The sequence below is a fragment of the Loxodonta africana genome, chromosome 22, assembly GCF_030014295.1.
Source record: "Loxodonta africana isolate mLoxAfr1 chromosome 22, mLoxAfr1.hap2, whole genome shotgun sequence".
In the NCBI taxonomy this organism is placed as follows: Eukaryota; Metazoa; Chordata; class Mammalia; order Proboscidea; family Elephantidae; genus Loxodonta; species Loxodonta africana.
This window is the reverse complement of record NC_087363.1, coordinates 32910125-32917183: the sequence shown is the minus strand read 5'-3', so window position 1 is coordinate 32917183 and position 7059 is coordinate 32910125.

Sequence of the window (7059 nt, the reverse complement as noted above, 5' to 3'; positions counted from 1 at the left end):
CTGTATGACAGGGTAATACTGGTACTCACCCCGTAGGGTGTTGGGAGACTAGATTAGATGTTTGACACCTGGCACTCAGTGGTATAAGTACTTGATATTGTTATTTCATCGTTACTGCCATTCATGGCCCCGGTTTCTGTTATGGTGGTGATATAAAAATTTCTTTCTATCGCATTATTTAAATTTTAAAAGGGTTATTTAAGGAAGACTATTTAGTAAATAATGGTTCCACTGGCTTAAAGATACGCCCCAGGTGGTGATGGATAGCTCTCAAATGGAACGTGGGCGGGAAACCTCCTAATCCTGACTCTGCTGGAGCTCGAGCCTCTTGCTCAACAGTCACCACCCCCTGCCTCACCTGGCCCAGAGGCAGGGCTGCTGCTACTCTAGAACCAGGACCACCCCCACCCCTAGCAGCCCCAAGTCTCACCTAAACTTGCGTTTCCCCCAGATTTGAGTTTTTTTTTTTTATATGCAGCCCTAGCCCTTGGGCTGCCATCTGGTGACCAAAGTTTAAAATAACATCCTAGCCTGTCCCGGGCCATGGGTCAGAGATGCTAGAGCCTTGGCCCCTGGAGGCTGCTGGGGAAAGTTTGTTAGGGGAAGTTGGAAGGTTGCGATGCTTGCCAGAGGTCCAGGGCCTTTCCCTTTCCTGAAAAGACGCCCTCTGCCCCCCTGTGTCCTCTCGCAGGGACTCGTATTCATTCATTCAACCTACTCTGTGCTGAGGCTCTCTTGGGATGAACAGGACAGATGCAGCTTCTGTCTCTGGGGAGGAAATAGGAATAAATGTGTACTATGAGACCTTTTTTTTTTTTTATGAGGCCAGGTAAGGAGCCCTGGTGGAGCAGTGGTTAAGAGCTTGGCTGGTAACCAAAAGGCCGGCAGTTCAAATCCACCAGTCACTCCTTGGAAACCCTTTGGGGCAGTTCTACCCTGTCCTATAGGGTGACTATGAGTCGGAATCAACTGAAAGCAATAGGTTTTATTTTTTTATGAGATCAGGTAAGGAGCCCTCGCAGCGCAGTGGTTAAGTGCGTAGCTGCTAACTGAAAGTTGGGTGGTTCAACTTACCAGCCTCTCTGTGGGAGAAAGATGTGGCAGTCTGCTTCCATAACGATGATAGCCTTGGAAACCCTATAGGGCAGTTTTACCCTGTTCTACAGGGTCTCTGTGAGTTGGAATCGACTCGATGGCAACAAATAGTCAGTGGTGCCATGAAGAAGATAAAACGGGTAAGGGGATGAGGAGTGTGCGGTTCACATGTAACAAGGGTTGTAAGGCAGGCCTGGGAAAGAGGCAATGGTCCTGGAGAGGCATGAGCGAAGTGAGGAGTGAGCCACTTGGGTATCTGAGGAGGAACTTCCAAGCCCAGGCCATAACATGATGTTCCCGTTGCTGCCAGTAAGTCACATATCACCCTAAAATGTAGTGGTTTAAAACAGCCATTTTTTAATACTTACAGGGCCCGGTGGGATGCTTCTCACTGGGGGTCTCATGGGGTTGCAGCCATCTGGGCAGCATTTATCTGGAACTGCGATTGACCTGGCTGCTCCCTCACGCAGGAGGCGGGCAGTGGATGTTGGCTCAGCTAGAGCACTTGCAGGGGCCCTCTGCAGCCCGGAGTGGTGGGGGGGAAGTCCCAGAGCAGCAGACTCCTCCCTGGAGCCTGGCTGTAGGGCCTCCCTCTGGCCTGGCCACAGAGGCCCCATAGCCACACATCTGTGGCTTCCTGTCAATTACCCTAGACTCCCTTGGGGAAGTGCCAAAGGATTTGTGACATGTTTTGAAACTGCTTGTAAAATGGCAGGAGTAGTAGCATCTAACTTCAGGGGAGATAATGACCAGGATCAGCCCAAAGCTCATTCCTGGGAGGTGGAGGTCAGACATACCTCCACTCTCCAACCCTTTTTTTTTTTTTTTTAACCAATTCTGACACCAGCCGTCCCTTCCACGGCACTCTCTACTTGTATTCTGGGTTCCATGAGCCATTGCAATGGCCACACAGATCTCACGGACCGTAATTACAGTTAAGTGGTTCATTAAGGAAGGAACAGGTAACAGCTCAGGATTGGGACCAGGAAGCACGCAGGCAAAGTCTGGAAGGCTCCCCCGGAGAAGCGAGCACATCCGTCCCTTCTTCCTTGCAGGATGGCTCTCAGCCTCTCTCAGCCGTGTAAGCAAACAGACCCTTCTCTCTGCCATGCATACCTCCTCTTGGCCACACAGGCCTTCTCAGGACAGGCTCCTCTCAGCCTCCTGAGGACAGGCTTCTTCTCAGCCCCCTGAGGACCGACATCTCTGCCTTTGGCCTCCCCGCTGCTAACTGACGCAGCTCATAGTCAGTGTAGCAGTTTTGTTCAGCTCTCTTAGCTGCGTTCCTAGCAGCAGGTTTCTGCTCTCACCACCAGCTCTGCCACAGGGCCCCTTCTGGGCTTCTCAGTGTCTTCAGTGTTACAGCCCTCAACCCATTTTACAGCTATTTTAGGAGGTTCCTTGCCTCCTCCCTCTCTCTGCTTCTTCTCTCCTCTCTCTTCTTTCTTCCTGCCTGCTTCTGTCTATCTTTGTGAGGTTGGCTGCATATACAGCCACTCCTCACTTACCGACATGGTTAAGTTCCAGAGACCAGACCACTATTTGAAAATCAGTGTTACATGATAACATATCAGATCACAAAATGGAGGACAACTGCATCATTACCTAACTGCCAAATTACAACATTGCATAACTGCCAAACCACTGAGAATCACGGCCCAGCCAAGTTGGCACATAACCTTAACCATCAAAGCCATTGTTACTCTCACCTCACACCTCAGTGTTTGCTACTGCCAGACATATATCTACATTGTTAATGTGCAAAATAGATAGTAGATTTTTTACAATTGTAAATGTGAAATATTGGATAATGAGATAGTCAATAAGAAGGAGTAGGTATAAGCCAACTCCTGGTCAGTTTCAAGGTATGGCCCTCCCACCAGGGCCAAGAACTGACCAATCCCTACTGGGTAGGCCACAGATGTTTTATTTGCATAGTAAGCTATAGTCATTTCATTTGCATAAAATATATTAACCAGTCCCTGCAAGGTGCATACCAATCACAGGGCAGGCTGCAGCCCAGGGCCAGACAAAAAGTATCAAACCTCAAGTTATTTACAGTTTACCCGGGAAATGTCAATCAACCTGGAGAAAAGTAACAAACCCTCTGGGTAGAAGACTAGGGCAAAGGTAACTCCTCAGGGCTTAGGGGAAAAATCTCTCAAGCTGTTTTTCAGAAAAAAGACAAAGGGCCAGGTAAAGGAACTTATGTCACCATACCATGCCAGGTGGGAACAAGCTATTCCAGGAGCAGAAAGGAGACTCTAGAGTGGGTGATAAGTCAGAGAGGTAGGCAGGGGGGCTCAGATCATGTAGTCTATCTGCATGGGCGGTGGCTAGGGTTGATTATAAGAACAGTGGGACGCCGAGGTGGGCTGGAAGCAGATGGGTGTTGTGTGAGACCCTTCTGGTGCTGTGTTGAAAGTGGTTGGAGGACATCAGGGAGGAGGTGGCTGTAAGCAGCTAGTGTAGTGGCTGGAGAGGGACTGGAGCATGGACCAGGGTGTCTCCACTGTGTCCTGGGTCCTGGCTGGATTTTAAAGGTAGAGGGGCCAGGGGTCGGAGTTTTGGAGAGGCGTGTGGGGGCCAGGGGGCAGAGTGGCTGGAGAAGAGGAAGGAGAAGTTGGGACGGGGACAGTGATGCTGCTTGCTCAGGAAGGTTGCTGGCACATTGGAAATGATCGTCCTGGGCGGGCTGTGCTATATGGAGCCAGCTGCTAGCTATGCTGGCAGGAGAGGCTGGGTTAGGACAGGAGCAGCTACTGGGGTGGCGGGAGGGGACACCAAGGCAGGCGCCTCCTGGCTAGACAGCAGCAGGCAACACCAGGCATCAGGAACCTGAGGGCTGAGGTGCAGGAAGGGTGCAGCCTAAGGGCCTGTTGTGCCTGCCTGCCTCTCTTATTAGTTTTAACAATTTAGTCATTTTGTTTGTCCAGTTACCACATGCCCATGGGGTCAAATTTAAACAGCATCGGAGAGGTTTATAGGGAAAAGTCCGCCCCCAGTCAGCCTATTCCTCTCACCCCATTCCTGAGTCTCCATCAGAGAGCCTGTGTACATAGCTCCATTCAGGTAGTCCCCCGACTTAGGACGGAGCTCCGTTTCAACGACTCTGTAGTCAGTCAGTTCTGATGTAAGTCGAATACCTTGTTTCAGATGAACAAGCGATGCTTCATATGGTACAAAACGCTGAAGAGGATCACGCTATAGGCCTACTCTGCAATGAAGTCAGCATCAGTGTCATAACAATGAAGATGGAGTCCTAACGGCTGTCGGGCGTGTGCATAGTTCACTTGTCGTATGTTGTTAGAGTGGCGCATTGCCCAACTTTCTGTCCTGTAGGACTGGCAACACTGACTACATTGTAGAGCAGACCTGCTAAGTCAGGGACTACCTGTATAACGCCATATGTACATACCCTTTTTGTTCCCTGATATCAGAGTAGTTTGCTCTTTTCCATAAAGGCAGAAATTAAAATGATAACCATATCTTATATAATGTTAAAAGAGCCCTGGCGGCACAATGGTTAAGCACTCGGCTGCTAACCAGAAGGTCAGTAATTCAAATTCACCGGCCACTCAGCACAAGAAAAGACCTGGCAATCTCCTATAAAGGTTACAGCTAGGAAACCCTCCCTGTAGGGTCACTCTGAGTAAAAATCGACTTGATGGCATATGACAACAACGTGCAGTACTAATTTTGTGCCAGGCGCTGTTCTAAGCCTTCCACATGCATTATCTCGCTTAATCCTCAGATTCATCCCGTGAGATAGGCACTCTTACTGCCTTCATTTTACAGATAAGGAAATTGAGGCATAGATTGGTTAAGTAACTTACCCAAAGTCACACAGCTAATGAGTGAGATAGCTATGGTTTGAACTCAGCACTTTGCCATATTTAGTCTCTATGAGACCTTCATTCTTCTAAATTGCTTATACAGTTTTTTTAATTATTTATTTTGAGATAATACCCAGACGTCTCTATCTTGTCTGCTCGGTCCCCAGGGCCTAGGACAAGGCCTGGCACAAGAAGGGACACGGTCAGTCCTGCTTGGAAGGTGGGTGAATGCAGAGGGCACAACTGAGTTCCTGACGATGGGGGCAGAGCTGCCCAGACCTTGATGACAGTGCCTCACTGAGCCAGCAGAAAAGCAGGCGTGGCCAAAAGGGTGTCTGCAGCCAGACCTCTGGGTTTGGGGATTCAAATCCCAGCTCCACCCATGACCAGTGTGTGACCTCAAGCACGTCCCATCACCTCTCTCGGCCTCAGTTTTCTCATCCATAAGATGGGACGTTGGTCTCTGTCGTAGATTGAATTGTGTCCCCCCAAAATATGTATCAACTTGGCTAGGCCATGATTCCCAGTATTATGTGATTGTCCACCATTTGGTCATCCGATGTGATTTTCTTCTGTGTTGTAAATACTATACTGCCTCTATGATGTTAATGAGGCAGGGTTAGAGACAGTTATGTTAATGAGGCAGGACTCAATCTACAAGATTAGGTTGTGTTTTAAGTCAAGTTCTTTTGAGATACAAAAGAGAGAAGTGAGCAGAGAGACAAGGTCACCTCATACCAACAAGAAACAAGAGCCAGGAGAATAGTGCATCTTTTGGACCCGAGGTCCCTGTGCTGAGAAGCCCCTCGACCAGGGTAGATTGATGACAAAGACCTCCCTCCAGAGCTGATCAAAGAGAAAGCCTTCCCCTGGAGCTAGCACCCTGAACTCAGACTTCTAGCATCCTAGACTATGAGAGAATAAATTTCTCTTTGTTAAAGCCATCCACTTGTGGTATTTCTGTTATAGCAGTGCTAGATGGCTAAGACAACCCCCGTAGGACTGACTCAGCAAGTCCCTGGACTGGGCACTCACATAATCTTTTTCTGTCCTTGGCAGCTGGAGCAGTTAATTGCCACCCACGTTTATGAATTGGGAGAAGCCCAAACTGCCGCTGCTCAAGAGCCGAGGTGAACTCACTCCTGGGTTTGTTGCCTCTGCTGGAGGCAGACCCTCCCCTTTGGGTAGAAGGAAGGAGAGGTAGGGTGTGAGCTATTAGGGTAATCCTATCACTTGGTTCAGGAGAAAGATGTGACAGTCTGCTTCTGTAAAGATCTATAGCCTTGGAAACCCTATGGGGCAGTTTTACTCTGTCCTACAGGGTCGCTATATGTTGCCATCTACTCGAAGGCAATGGGAATCTCTTGGTTGAATGGGCAACTTCCAGGCTGGGTGAGTGAGACCTGGACCTGTTTCCCAGGCTGATAAGGAGTACTTTCTTACAGAGCTGTTAATGGGATTGGAGATGAGGGCCATGGGCACCAGAGGAGGACACACCTGTGGCTGGGTGGGTTTCTGCCCACCTCCCCATGAGTGCTTCTCTCCATAGATGGTAGAAGGAGGGGCTCCAAAGGGCACTGCCTGCTTTCTGCACAGGCCCCAGCGCTCTGTGCTCCCCGCACCACCTGTACCACCCCCAAGGAGCATACGACTCCCTACCAGTTCAACATCACTTGGTTCCCCATAATCAAGACATGAACCCATGAACCCCGACACTGCCACCTGGGGTAACTCCCGCAAAAGACTGCCAGAGCAACCCCCAACATCAGAGCCTGTCACCTCCCCAAAGTCATAGCCTAGAAAACACAAACTCTGGAGACTAGTACCCCACTTAAAGGACAAAGGAGCACCATATAGCCCAGCCTTCTCAGCACCAGCCCTGCCTTCCACAGTGCACAGACCTGTCCACTGCTCAGAGCATGGCCCTTCCCCTAAGTCAACACTGTCAGCGGCCAGCCTGGGGGCCAGGGACTCTGTGACCTTTGAATGGCTCCTTCCCCAGTACCCTGGCCCAATGAGGGGTGGGGGAGGTGGCCTTGGGTCTGAGGTCCCCGCCCAGCCAGGCCCTGGTGGCTGGGTCTCCCTGGCCTCCCCCCCAGTACCAGCCTCTGCTCCATCTCAGCCAGAC